Source organism: Sorex fumeus, unplaced genomic scaffold (assembly GCF_029834395.1).
Source record: "Sorex fumeus unplaced genomic scaffold, SorFum_2.1 ptg000129l, whole genome shotgun sequence".
Taxonomy (NCBI): Eukaryota; Metazoa; Chordata; class Mammalia; order Eulipotyphla; family Soricidae; genus Sorex; species Sorex fumeus.
The window spans coordinates 304,436-317,746 of NW_026606186.1; the positions used below are offsets into that span (position 1 = coordinate 304,436).

General features: G+C 39.0%; 1 long non-coding RNA gene across 1 annotated transcript; it reads left to right on the forward strand.

Annotated features, from left to right (window-relative positions):
* Positions 1–3,723: 3,723 nt before the first annotated feature.
* LOC130045835 (uncharacterized) lies at positions 3,724–12,766 on the forward strand. Its single transcript, XR_008795618.1, has 4 exons — positions 3,724–3,984; positions 10,505–10,546; positions 10,881–10,903; positions 12,657–12,766. It is a non-coding gene; the product is annotated as an uncharacterized LOC130045835 (long non-coding RNA).
* Positions 12,767–13,311: the final 545 nt, after the last annotated feature.

Consider the following 13,311-nt stretch of genomic DNA (forward strand, 5'->3'; position numbering starts at 1 on the left):
TTTTCAGAGGCTGAAAACAAAACAATTAATCATATGGTGACAATCCCACTTATTTCTAGAAAAGTGACTCACTTTCCTTGCCTTTCAGACTATAATTCAATCCCATTTAAAAATAACTACCGGAGAACTATTAAAAATTTTCTTGCTCTCTTTTTCTTTGTGTGAATGTCTCCCTCTCTGTGCCATTTCTCAAAGTTAGAGGCTTTCAGATTGCTTCCTTATTCCTCAACAAGAAAAGGAAGTGATTCATCTGTGAGATAACGGAGGTGAAAAAAGCAGAGATTTGAAATAGAAAACATAGGGTCAAGGAACGTCCTAGAATTGTCATAATAAATTGCTCAGGGAAGCCAAACCTTCTTGGTCTCTCCCCTCTACCATGTTGAATTTGAGGACAGATTTGCATTTTGGTACCGAAATGAGGTTCCACTGTGGTAAGTATATTCTCTTCTAGGTTAAAACCCCAAATTGCGGTCAGAAATTGCACAAAAGAGAGTGTGTGTTTCTCCCCCTCCCCCCATTCACATTTCCCCAGTTTATTCAGAAATTATTTTTGAACAGGAGAAATTTCCAAATTCTTAACAATATAGACATGAATCTGAGATTCATTTAAGCTGATTTTGTGTCTTGTTAACTACTTGACTTTTGTGTGACTGTGGGGAAGTTAGTTAAAGACTAACATTTTCAACTCACCGAGGGATGTGAATCATCATCAGAGCAGTAAATAATAATGCGTCTGACTTGCATAAGCATTTTCAGTAAAACAAAAGACGGAGTTCTCTTACCAACAGTAGCTAATTAAGTGACTGAGACTTTTGGAAGTTTGGTGACAACTTCTTGCTTTCTGCTCATATATTTCTCAGCTTTATTTCATTCTGTTTCTTTTAAACTTTATTTCTGGAACACTAGTAATTTAGTTTAAGGCTGTCTTTTATTTATAACTGGAACTCCTTAAAATAAATATGATTTTATTATTTTCCTCTCTTACACCCTCCTATTAGTCCTTTGAGGAAAATACATGAAGAAAATGAACCTGATTTCTTCTATATGCACTGAGAAAACTTGTCCCTCTTCTATGCCACTTCTTTTTTTTTTAATGGGGTGAAGAGAGCAAATACTTGGGCAGTTGCCCAGGCAAAATCTGGGAAATATTCCAGTACCACTGATGACAGCGCTTTGCACTGAGATTCCTAGGTCATCTTTTTCTAGTTTAACATATAATCCAGAAGTTTGTTTCTGGGACATAACTCTTATAGTAAGTTATACAGCTGGATTCACCTCATACATGAGGATGGAATAGAGAGGGGAATTAAATATGATTTCCTTGTATATCATGATCTTTCTCTGATGAAATTTTGATATGAAAATTCTTTGTGCACTTGAAAAAAATTCAAAAACATTAAACCAGGAAGCTTATTTTCTGGACAAAATTATTACATTATTTTTGGTGAGGAGAGAATTCCTGACAGCGCTCACAGCTTAATTCTTGGCTCTGTCTGCAGGGAGCACTGCTGGTGATATGAAGAGCTAGGGATATAATAGGGGGTCTAGTCATGTGCAAGGTAAGCACTTTAATATAGGTTTTATCTTTCCAACTACACAAATTAACCTTTAATGACTAACAAATGCCTCTGTTAGGGATCAGAACATGGAGGATGTCACTTGAGTTAAACAGCATGGGTCTAGAGTCAGATTCAATATGAAAGGATACATGAACAATTGTAGAGTATTTAAAAAAAACTACATTCTTTATAGTTCTATTTATTTATTTGATTATTTGTTTGGGGACAAAATCCATTGGTGCTCAGGGTTAACCCCTGGTTCTGTGCTCAGGGGTTACTTGGGGACCACGAGTTGTACCAGATATCAAACTCAAGTTGCAGCCAATGTGGCTGAAAGCAAAGCAATTGTTTTACATATATCCTTGGTTGCTATCTTTAAAAGTGGAGCTATATAAAAGGTAAAGGTAAAGGCCCTCCCGTTGATCGTCGATTTGCTCGAGCGGGCCCAGTAACGTCTCCATTGGAGACTTTGTTGTTACTGTGTCTGGCATATCGAATACTCTCGGTAGCTTGCCGGGCTCTCCGAGAGGGGTGGAGGAATCGAACTCGGGTCAGCCATGTTGGCCGCGTATAAGGCGAACGCCCTACCGCTGTGCTATCGCTCCAGCCCTATTCGTTATTACTTTAGAAAAAGTCCTGAAAGCTTGATTCGTATCAAGTTAGTACAAAAACCACTCACTAAGCAATTATTCCAAGCTAGAAAGTGGCGACATCTGAAAACTCAGTTATGTCCTTGTTCTGATAATTATTATGATCTTGATGTGGAGTATAAATGTTGAATGAGTCACTTGATGAGTTTGATGAGGGTGGGCAGTAGGGTAAAGCATGGAATTTAGCTTAGTAGAGACAGCGTCTTAGAACTCCTTGGTCATATGCATCTCCTGAGAGCTTGTTAAAATTCACTTTTCTGAGTCCTACTTATGTATCCTGATGCAGGTAGTCTGTAGGCTACACTTCGGGACACTGGTTTAGAATCAGAAAAAGCTGCCAATTGAAAATTGAAGCTCCATTAACATATCAAGGAAGAGGAGTTTTTTCCCTCCAGTAGTAGTTGTATGAAGAGGTGACTATAGAGAGAGAGAAGAACAGAAACAAATATGCCAGGGATGGACAGAAGGAGCACAGAATGATGACGATTCCCTGGAGATAACAGTTGGTCCAAAAAGAGAGATCTATTTCCACTGTATCACTGTCATCCCATTGTTTGTTGATTTACTTGAGCGGGGTGCCGGTAATGTCTCTATTCCTCCTAGCCCTGAGGTTTTAGCAGCCTCTCCTTACTCATCTTTCCCAATGATTGGGGGCTCTTTCCGGATCAAGGGAATGGGACCTGTTATCGTTACTGTTTTTGGCATATCGAATATGCCACAGGGAGCTTGCCAAGCTCTGCCTATGCCGGTGGGATACTTTCAGTAGCTTGCCAGGCTCTCCGAGAGGTATATATATATTTCTCTCTATGATTTGTTGCCTAATGTCTGAACCCCAAGAAATACGGTGTGGTAATTATGGAAAATGGGTAGGAAGTGTCTTATGACAGTGCAAAGAGGCTGTGCGGGCCTGGAGTGTGGCGGCATTTGGGCAGTGGAGGCTGGCTGCTGGGGCTGGGTTCCTTGGGGTGGGGAGGGCTCTCACTCACCCCACTCTGGGGCAACCCGAGTGAAAACAGTCTGGTGCAGAGTTTGGACTATTTCCACTACTTTCTGGGGGGGGGGGAACCCATTTCTTAAGGGCTGCATTCTCAGGTGACTCTTTGGAAAGCAAGGTCTAGTTTTCCAGGCAATACTTCCTTCCTAATACCAAAAAGGGAGGGGGGGGGGGGAAGTAGACAGAAAGAAAAGGAAAGTATGCAGCCCAGGTCTAATTTCACCCTCAGACTATTCCCACCACTGGAAATAAAGTGGTTGGAAAATGCCTTCATAAGAAGTATTTGGTGGTATAATTAGAAAATTATCTCTTCCTAGAACATTTTGTGAAATTGTGCCGTGAGGTGTCAACAGGTCTTTGTGGGACTCTCTCCAGCAGAGATCGGCTGACATGTAAAACGGAGCTGAGTTCCAAAAAGCCACTGTAAAATCTCAAGTATGTGGAAGGAGTTTGGTATGCTTGCCAGTATGGTTTTTCCAAAAAAGAAAATTTTGCAGAGATCAAAGAGGAGAGAAGGAAGTGGGCTCTAGCCTCAGGAGGAAGGTTTTATCATCAGAATAATTCAAGCTGGTGATTTTCTGGCAAGGCAAATCTATGAGCCAAATGAGAGGAGTGAAGATGTATGCTTTTGTTGCAGGGTAAAGAGAGATGGAGAACAGGAGATGAAAGGGGAATGAGAAGCCGCCACTAACGACTCTTCAGTTAGAACCATCGCCACAGACTGTCCTGAGGCTTCTGGCATCTTCTTTCATTTCCAGTTCTGGAACAGAATTTGCTAAGTGTAAGTCCAGTGACTTGTCATTTTGTCAACAGTAGCCATGTCTTTGGGAAAAAGTTTGGGGACGATCTACAGGCATTGTAGACTTTTTGTTTCCTGTTTTTTTATTTGTTTCTTTGCCATAACTGGTGGTGTGTAGCGCTTACTCCTGCCTCTGTGCTTGGGGATCGGTCCTGGAGGAGCTCATGGGAGTATATAGTGGTGCCAGAGATTAAACCCAGATTGGCTATCTGCAAGGCAAGAAGCTCATCTGCTATATTTCATTATTATTATTATTATTATTATTATATGTTCTAGCCCCTGTGTGAGCATTATAAATAACACTCTGGAGTTCTTCCTTTTTGCGTGTGGTGGAAATATAAGGCTAATGAAGGAGAAAATAAGCCTGAAATTTTAGTAACACAGGAAAGTGTGTTAAGAGGTAATGGGTGAGGATATCAGAATTTAGCCAGGAGAACAGCTCTCATATGCAGTGACAAGAATCAAACCCAGGTTGGCCACACCTTACCTGCTATACTACATCTCTGCTCCCAATATTTTCTTTTTGCTACTGATGACACTTTATCCAATTTTTCCCCCCTGGGAATAATCTCCCAAGATAGGTCCAATCATGTAGATCCTCTGCCTTATACTCATTCCTAACACTTCAGGGCCAAAATAAAACATAAGTAAGACATACTCCTTTGATCTCTTTCTATACATATTTGCCCTACTCATCAGGTCTGTAGTTGGTGCTCCAAGAGGAATTATGGGTAGTTATAGGCAGAAGGAAGGAGGAACATGTTCATTCAGTTCAATGAGGTTTTGAAACTCTTTGATTCCCCACTGATAAAAAGTAGGCAACTCTCTCCAGTTGGATATGAAATTGAATTCACACAGATACCATTTGATGGTTAAAGGGCTTAGTAATTCTATATGAACTACAACACTGAAGCCTTTCTTCCAAACCTGCACATAACTCTAGTCATCATTGTGGGCAGCAGATTAACTGTATGTGTGTAGGAATTTTTATGGTTGTCCCTTTCATATTATCTGCTAGAAAGTTCTGGGAACCATCTGTGACCCATCCTTCAAAATCACACAGCAATCATGATGCATGCTCAATATACCTCCTTTGTTCAGCTCCATTTTGCTCATCTATCCTTAGTTTTTCTATTTTTTTCACTTATTAGTTGTAATATTATTACTGTACTTTTCAGCACTGGAGTTTGAACACATGCACAGAATGTCTGCTACCACTGAATCACACTCATAACTCTTTATTTTTAATTGGGTTTATCTTGCTGCATTGGACTGCATCATTACAAGCTGCTTTAAATCTTTTTGGAACAAGAGAAGTTAAACATAAAAAAAATCCACATATTTTGTAAACCAATCCAAGGTATTGATCATTCAACAAGATTAGTGTGGCTCCTGGCAGCCCCTTTACGTAGATTTAGCTGTCTTTCTTGGTACTTATATTCTCTTTATAAGAGAATGCCTCTTCTGCAGTGATCCAAGAAAACCTGATATACTCAAGAGCAGCAACCATTCTTAAGTAGTTACTAAATCTACCATTGCAGAAGTGTAAAGGTCAGGACTGACATTACTTAAATGACATGAAAATATGTACATTAAGGTAACTGAATTGATGGCACTTGTGCTCTATAGAGAAGGCAGTTAACACACCCCAGACTTACCAGCCCTACCCAGCCAAGGAATTGTTTATCTTGATCACATAGAGTGGACATTTAGTAAGAATACAAGACCATCAGTACAAAATGTGTTTAGCAATTGGGAATTCTAACCCTGAAGTTATAATATAAGAATTATGTCCAGGGTTAGGCAATTTCCTCCCATTTTTCCCTTAGGAGAATGGAGGTATCAGCTATGGTTGAGCAATCTTCAGAACTTAGGTAAGAAACCCCAAACCCAAAACCTCCCAAACCCCAAGAAAGAGAAGGGGGGAGAGGAGAGAGAGAAAGAGAGAGATACAGAAGAGAGAGACAGAGACAGAGAGACACAGACAGACAGACACAGAGACAGAGACAAAGACAGAGACAGAAACAGAGAGACAGAGGCAGAGACAGAGAGACAGAGAGAGACAGAAACAGAGAGACAGAGACAGAAAGAAAGAGAGACAGAGAACAAATCATCATACTAGAAACAAAGCTGGTTTTCATTGAGAAAATTTTCCTTGATCTTTCAAATAAGATTACTATTGGAAAATGGAAAACTTGTAATGGAGATTAACATCCTTTCTGACTGTCAAGAGTGCACACCGTCATTGCTTTTCCAGTACTGAGAAAGGCAAGTGTAAACAGAAACCTTTGTGGGATTTTGGGGGTGAAATGGGGTTGTGGGGAGGACAAGACTATTATACCCTTTGCTTTATCTCAAGTGTGCCATAAGTGACTTAACAGGAATTTATTTACTTATCATTTGTTTCATGGTAGATATGATTAAGGACTATATAATTTAGACTTTTCCTAACACAGTTTTGTTTATGAAAACACTGAAACGAAAGTTACAAAAAATTATGTGCAGATAGAAAGTATATGACATTAGAAAACATTACTAATTATGTATAATAACATTTGTCTTATTTTGGTATATTGCCAATGCCTATTTTGAGGTGATGTTAAGGTGAGGTAAATTAAAGAAAGAAAATAATCATTCATCTTTTTATTTGGTCAAATACATACCCACCATGGATTGTACCTGGGGGTTGGAGTTTATTCATCCTCCAAAATGAATGGGTTGCTCTTTTTTCTTAAAAGCCAAAAGTGAGCTTTTGAATTCTTCTAATTTTTGAAACATAAACCATACGATTTATGTGAAAACTTTTATGTAAATGAAGTGATTTGCCTTGTAGTATAGTTCTTTCAACCACTACTGTGATAAATGTCTCTTTTGGAATCTTAATAAAAATGCTGTGACGTGAGCTGTTGCAGCTTTTGCTGCAAGTAATTCAAGGACAAAGAAAGGCAGAGAAATAAATAAAATCAAGCAGCCTGTAATCCGTTTATCTGGATTTTCATGATGTTCTTAAATTAGGACGAGGCAGCATACAAATTCTACTAGAGAGAAAAACCAAGACTATTTATTACCAACAAGAGTTCCTGATATTGTAAATCAGTTTTCAGGAACTGAGAACATGTAGATTGTCTATAAAAATATCAGAGTTGGGCTCCAGGTTAGCTCTGAGTCCTAAATGATTCACAGCAATATCTTCATAAATCCATTAAATGAACAGTCTCTCACATTGAGTTGGTACATTAGAACTAACTGGAAATTCAAATGAGAAGCAAATGTGAGAATCTAACCCTACTATTAGCTTGTTTGGAATGGATCAGAAAAAGTATCGAGGCAAGGTAAGGAGTTGGCAAATTTGTCATCGTAATTTACTAGACAAAATCTTGTCTGTCAAATCTAAAATCTTGCTGGGCAAATCTTCTACCTTTTATTACCTTCTTTCCTCATGATTATTTTCTTCCTTTAATTTACCTCTTTTCTGATATCTCAGATGTTTAATACTTTTTTATGCTCTTCTAAGCTGCTTCTTCATTCTTTGCCTTGGACTGTCACTTGGACTACTGATGTGATCCACTTCACCAAATCAATCAAAACTCCTGTCTATCAAGGCTGGACCCCTCTAACTAGATGAGAAAAAAGTAAACACTTCAGATACTTCACAGCCTAGAATTGATTATGCCTAAAAAATTCAAGTGTGGAAGGAAACTAATATAAAGTAAAATAACTCACTTAATTCAGGGGTTAGGGTGCTAGGAGAGAAATGGAAGAAATCTGGTAGGAGAGCACAAATATTGGGGCGAGTGGGTGCCTCCAGGAAGCAGAACCCAAGAACTCCAGTGACTGGGGCAATTTCCTTATGCATTCAACGCATTTATTAGTGATTATCTCTTCTTTTTCCTTTCCAATATAGATGTGGCAGAGTTGCAGAAAGAACCTGTGAAAAGTGAGGGACTTCATACAGATAAAAAGCCAACAAAAATCCGACTGCACCAGAAAAGAAACACAGAAATAAACAAGAAAAGCTGTCATTTTTATTAGTCATTAAGGCAGGTTCTGGGATCAGGTGCACTCAGGTTAACCTGGGTTTACATCTGGGTCTCTTTCCCTGCCCTCTCAGCTCCATAAATGTGAAAGCCAAAGTCCTGATGATGGTTTGCAAGGACATGCATGAATTTCTCTCGCGTTAGCTCTTATGATTCTTACTCTTCCTTACTAAGTTCTAATTTTATTGGTTTTCTTGCTATTCTTCAAGCACATTGTGGATGATATCTGTTCAGAAAGGACATTTGCACCAGCTATTCTTTCTGATTATAATGTTCTTCCCTAAAAATCTTTGTAACTCATGCTTTAATTTCCTTTAGGAATTTGTTCAAGTGTGACCTTTACAATGGAGTTCTTCTTTGATCATATCTATAAAAAAAGGAGCTCCACTCCACTCCACTTGACAGCACGTGTTTTCTTTGCTTTCTTTAGCTTTATTTCTATAGCACTTCACATCTGATTTATTAGGTGGTGCCTCTACTTGTTTGCTTCTTATCTACCTTTTTGTTTTCGTGCTTCATAAAGGAGAGATCTTTTTTTTTCCCTCTTTGACTCCTAAATCTCCAGCATTTGCAAGCAGTGTCTTACACATTGAATAGAGATTTTCCTAATGAAAGAATGCACTTAGAACAGTAACTGTTACACCTGATATTGTCATCATTATCATCATAATCATATTTATTTTCTTATATGAATTTAAATATTCTTTATAACATCAATGTTAGTGGCTGGAGCAATAGCACAGCGGTAGTGCATTTGCCTTGCACGCAGCCAGCCCAGCCGAGCTGGGTTCGATTCCTCTGCTCCTCTCTGAGCGCCCGGCAAGCTACCGAGAGTATCTCGCCCACACAGCAAAGCCTGGCATGCTAACTGTGCTGTATTCAATATGCCAAACACAGTAACAACCAGTCTCAAAATGGAGACGTTACTGAGCCCACTGGAGCAAATTGATTAACAACGGGAGCACAGTGACAGTGACAGTGAACAATTTTAGTAGCCAAAACCCTCTTGATTCAATCAGAAATGAAAATTGATGTTTATATCATCTTTGGGTGCAATCATTCCTTACTTACGAGAGGCAAGTAGGCTCCACATGATTTTTCCCTTGCAAATTATGTCATGTCAATGATGTTTATAACTTGGTGAAGGCCTTGCTTGACGAAAACTGTGAAGTAGATTAAGTTTGTCATACATCATCTCTGCCTTCTCTCTACATATTTTATTTCTTGTAAGCTTTGTTTAATAGAACAAGGGCTTATTTCTCACATCATGGAAAATTGCATTATAAGAAAATTCAGGTTTACCTATCAGAGATTTAAAGTATCATCAATATGAGAATGTTCAAATTTTAGGAGACAATAGTAGAGGTTGAATAATGCATCATCTACAGCTTAGAATTCCTTATAGTAAAAACTCTCGGTGCATATTAAGGTCACAGAAGCAGAAAAGGAATGTATTTCTGTTGCTCTTTAGAAACATTGTGAAGAGGGCATGCATCTTCTTTGACCTATGCATATTTAGTAGCTCTGATCACTCCATTCAGGCTTACTCCTGAATCGCCAGAGAGAAGGCAGAGGCCACTAATGAGCGTCAAGAGAGAGGGCAGAGGCCACTAATGAGCGTGGATAACATAAAAACTTTTCATATGAATGTTTTTATTATTTCATGAAAAATTAGTACAGTGAAAATAGCATGACATTGTGAGTTAGATTCCTGTTCCTGCTTCAAATTAAAAAAAATTTAATGTCTCACCACAAGGTGCCTCAGTTATACATACACGCAATTGGATCTTTTAGGAATTTCCATATCAGTAACAAACAAAGATAGAAATAGCTAGTGCCATAATTAAGTGGAAGTTGTTAAGAGTCTTATTTTGCTGTTATGGAGGAATATAGGCAGACGTGCTCACAAATTCTGCAGACTTCAGTGCCATCGGACTCTAAAATGTCTCAAGTGCCTAATTTTCTCTTCTATACCACAGAGAATAGGATACTAAAAATTAAGGAGACTGAAGATTCTTTCAGATATGTGTTGTATCCTATTTTCAGCAAGATGCTCTATTGCCAAAAGACATGCTTTTCTTCTTCTATTAAGGAAACAAAAAGTCTAGAGGTAAAACTCGAGGCATGTGTCCACCCATATTATGTTTGGCTCTGGTAAGAACCATTATTTTTCCTCCTTTTAAGTTTTAAATGGGGTGAAATTTTGCAAGCACAAAGGAAAACACAGCATAAGATATTTTGCTATATATGTGTTTTGTAAAAGGTAAATTGAAACCAAATGAATTGAAGGCTGATATTTTGATTAATAGGCTACACTGACAGTGAGCGTCCAGTTTCTTGGTTAACTTTGCCAGGTCTTGTTATGGTTTTCAATGCTTTCTAGTGAGCTGTGTCCACTGGCCCTTCCCAGAGGGAAAAAAATTATACTGTCCGAATATTCTTCTCATTTTGCCTTTCTTTTCTAGAATAAGACTCTTCTGAATGTTGGAACCTAATGTGAAGAAATGGTAATTATATAGCAAAGTAGGGGTGAAACCTAAATGTGGTAAGAACTTTCTAAGCATAAGTCAGCTAACTCACCCATATGTAAGCATGGAACCAAACAAATGTGGTTCAGATGCCCAGTTCCCAAGCTGCAGGGGGTAGGTTGGGTGTACATACATATTTAATACAACTCAAAACCTCAGCAATTTGACTTGGAAGTCAGTGTGTCTGCTTGAGTCTCCTCGATTTCATCATTGGGTAGCTTGAGAATATCAGAAAATAGTAATTTCCTCTTAAAGTTTTGGCTAAGTTATGATAAGATGGAAAAATAAGCAATTTTTCTTTTCTTTTTTGCAGAATATTCCTTTGGATTCTGCTTGGTGAGTTGGAGGTTAAGGCTTGTAAGGGACAAAAACAAGTGTGGAAGGAAGGGGTGAGAAACCACGCTCCCCAAAATATGACCTTGCACATCCCTATACGTGTCATGGCTGGGTTGTAGGGGCAAAATGACATTGGAGAGCCTCTGATATGGGGGCTGCGAGGTGAGGTAGGTGTATCTGTGCTCCTTCTATGTACTTGCAATGGGACTAGTAATGTGGTATTTCTTTTCCATTGTAAAAGATTTTACTGGAGTTCCTCTATTTGCACTACTCTTCTTTCTTTAGGAAATTCCTCTACGTGTTATTCTGTCTGCATGAGAAACAGTCATGTCCTTTACACACAGTCCTTGGAGACAGCCAGAGCTCACTACATTACTTTACCTGCTCACTAGCTAGAAGTCTTCTCTCACCAATTCATAACAGTCGATTTCTACTTGGCTCTTAGCTTATTTTTCACATGGCCCTCAATTTCCCTCCTGGGTGAAATGAGGAAGTTTGATACAATAATCTCTATGGTTCCCTTGTGTCCTCCCAACTGTGGTCTGCACCTTTGTTTTTGGACCAGCAGAATCATCTACCTCACTTAGAAAGTGGTAAAAATGTGATCTCTTAGGGCTGGAGAGGCATTCTAGTGGGTGAGGCATTTGTTTTGCAGATGACACAGGTTTGCTCCTAGCACCACATATAGTTAGTCCCTCAAATCTGGCCAGGAGAGATCTCTGAATTCAGAGGCAGGAATAAGCCCTGAACACAGCTGGACGTGATCCCAAAACCAAACTAAATAAATACAAAATAGAAATGCAATCTCTGGGTTCATCCCAGAGTATGTGTATCAAAGTCTGTTTTTTTCATGACTCTTGACAGATGATTTATGAACACATTAAGGCTCAGAAGGCACCACTTGAACATTCTTTGTGACTTATCTAATGATCCCATCAGCAACCGTTGATTTCAACACACAAGACTTTGTGCCACGAACTCGATTGATCATGTACTGTAAACAAGACACTATTGATGTTGATTAGATTGCTTAATCTATATCTGTAGATTGTGGAAGAGAGATTTGCTTAAAATGGAAAATCAAATAGGCTTTGCAGCTTTTTAAACAACACTTTTTTCTTGAACTGAAGAAAATTCAGTTATCAGATACAAAATGCATTTGAGGAAGTAAATAGAGCCTAAAAAAAGCTATACCTTTAAAGGGTCTTTGATTTGAAACTCTTGGCTGATTTTTCAGTAGTATCATTTGGAAAGCACCACTCAGATTAAAATAAAATAAACTTTGTGCATTCTTTTTTGTTAGAAGCACAATGCTAGGTTATGCAATGAACAGAGAGCTATCACAGCACTCTGTGATATGGAAGAAGGAGATGTGGAGATGATTCAGTTTATCCTAGCTCCTTTCTGTAGAGATGAAGGAATACGACATACATATATTTATGCTCCCTATTCCATGTCACACTCAGGAAGAGCTTTGGCAAGTTATCACACCTTAAATGGTAGATCAGCTGTTTTGAAAATGAGTTCAGAGACACTTTTAACAGTTCAAGTAAATGCTCATGAAGTTTTTGTTAAGATTGTTGTGGTGTACGTTATAGAAATGATATAGATGACAGAGAAATGGCTGTAGTATTAGAACTTGGGCACTCCTTGAGTATAGCACATCAATAAAAGAGATAAGAAGTTTTGGGAGGCTGTACAATTCCGAGCAAGAGGGACATTTCAATATTTTATTATTTATTTTTGGTTTCAGGGTCACACCTGGCAACTCCCAGAACTTACTCTTAGCTCTGCACTGAGGGATCACTCCTGGCGGGCCTCAGAGAACTGTATGAGGCTCTTTCCTCAAGTTGGCTGCGTGCAAGGTAACTGCCTTATCTGCTATACAACCACTCCAGCCAGTCCAAGAATGACAATTTTAATGGAGAGGGGGGATATATTGAGGGGAATTATTAAATACTACCTCATGGAGAAACTCAGGAACTAGCCTGTAATTTTTATATCAGTGGTGCTTATCTTTATTTTCCTTTCTCTTTTTGGTGGGGGAGGGGGCACCCCTGGAAGTGCTCAGAGATCACTCCTCGCAGTGCATAGGGACCATATGTGATGTAAGGAATCTCAATCTTTAAAATTTTTATTTTCTATTTTTTGGCTGGAGTGATAGCACAGCGGGTAGGGCGTTTGCCTTGCATGCTGTTGACATGGCTGACCTGAGTTTGATTCCTCTGCCCCTCTCCGAGAGCCCGGCAAGCTACTGAGAGTATCTCGCCTGCACAGCAAAGCCTGGCAAGCTACCCGTGACGTATTCGATATGCCAAATCGAATGTGAGACAGTAACAAGTTTCACAATGTCACTGGGCCCACTCGAGCAAATCGGTGAACAACGGGAGGATAGTGACAGTGATTTT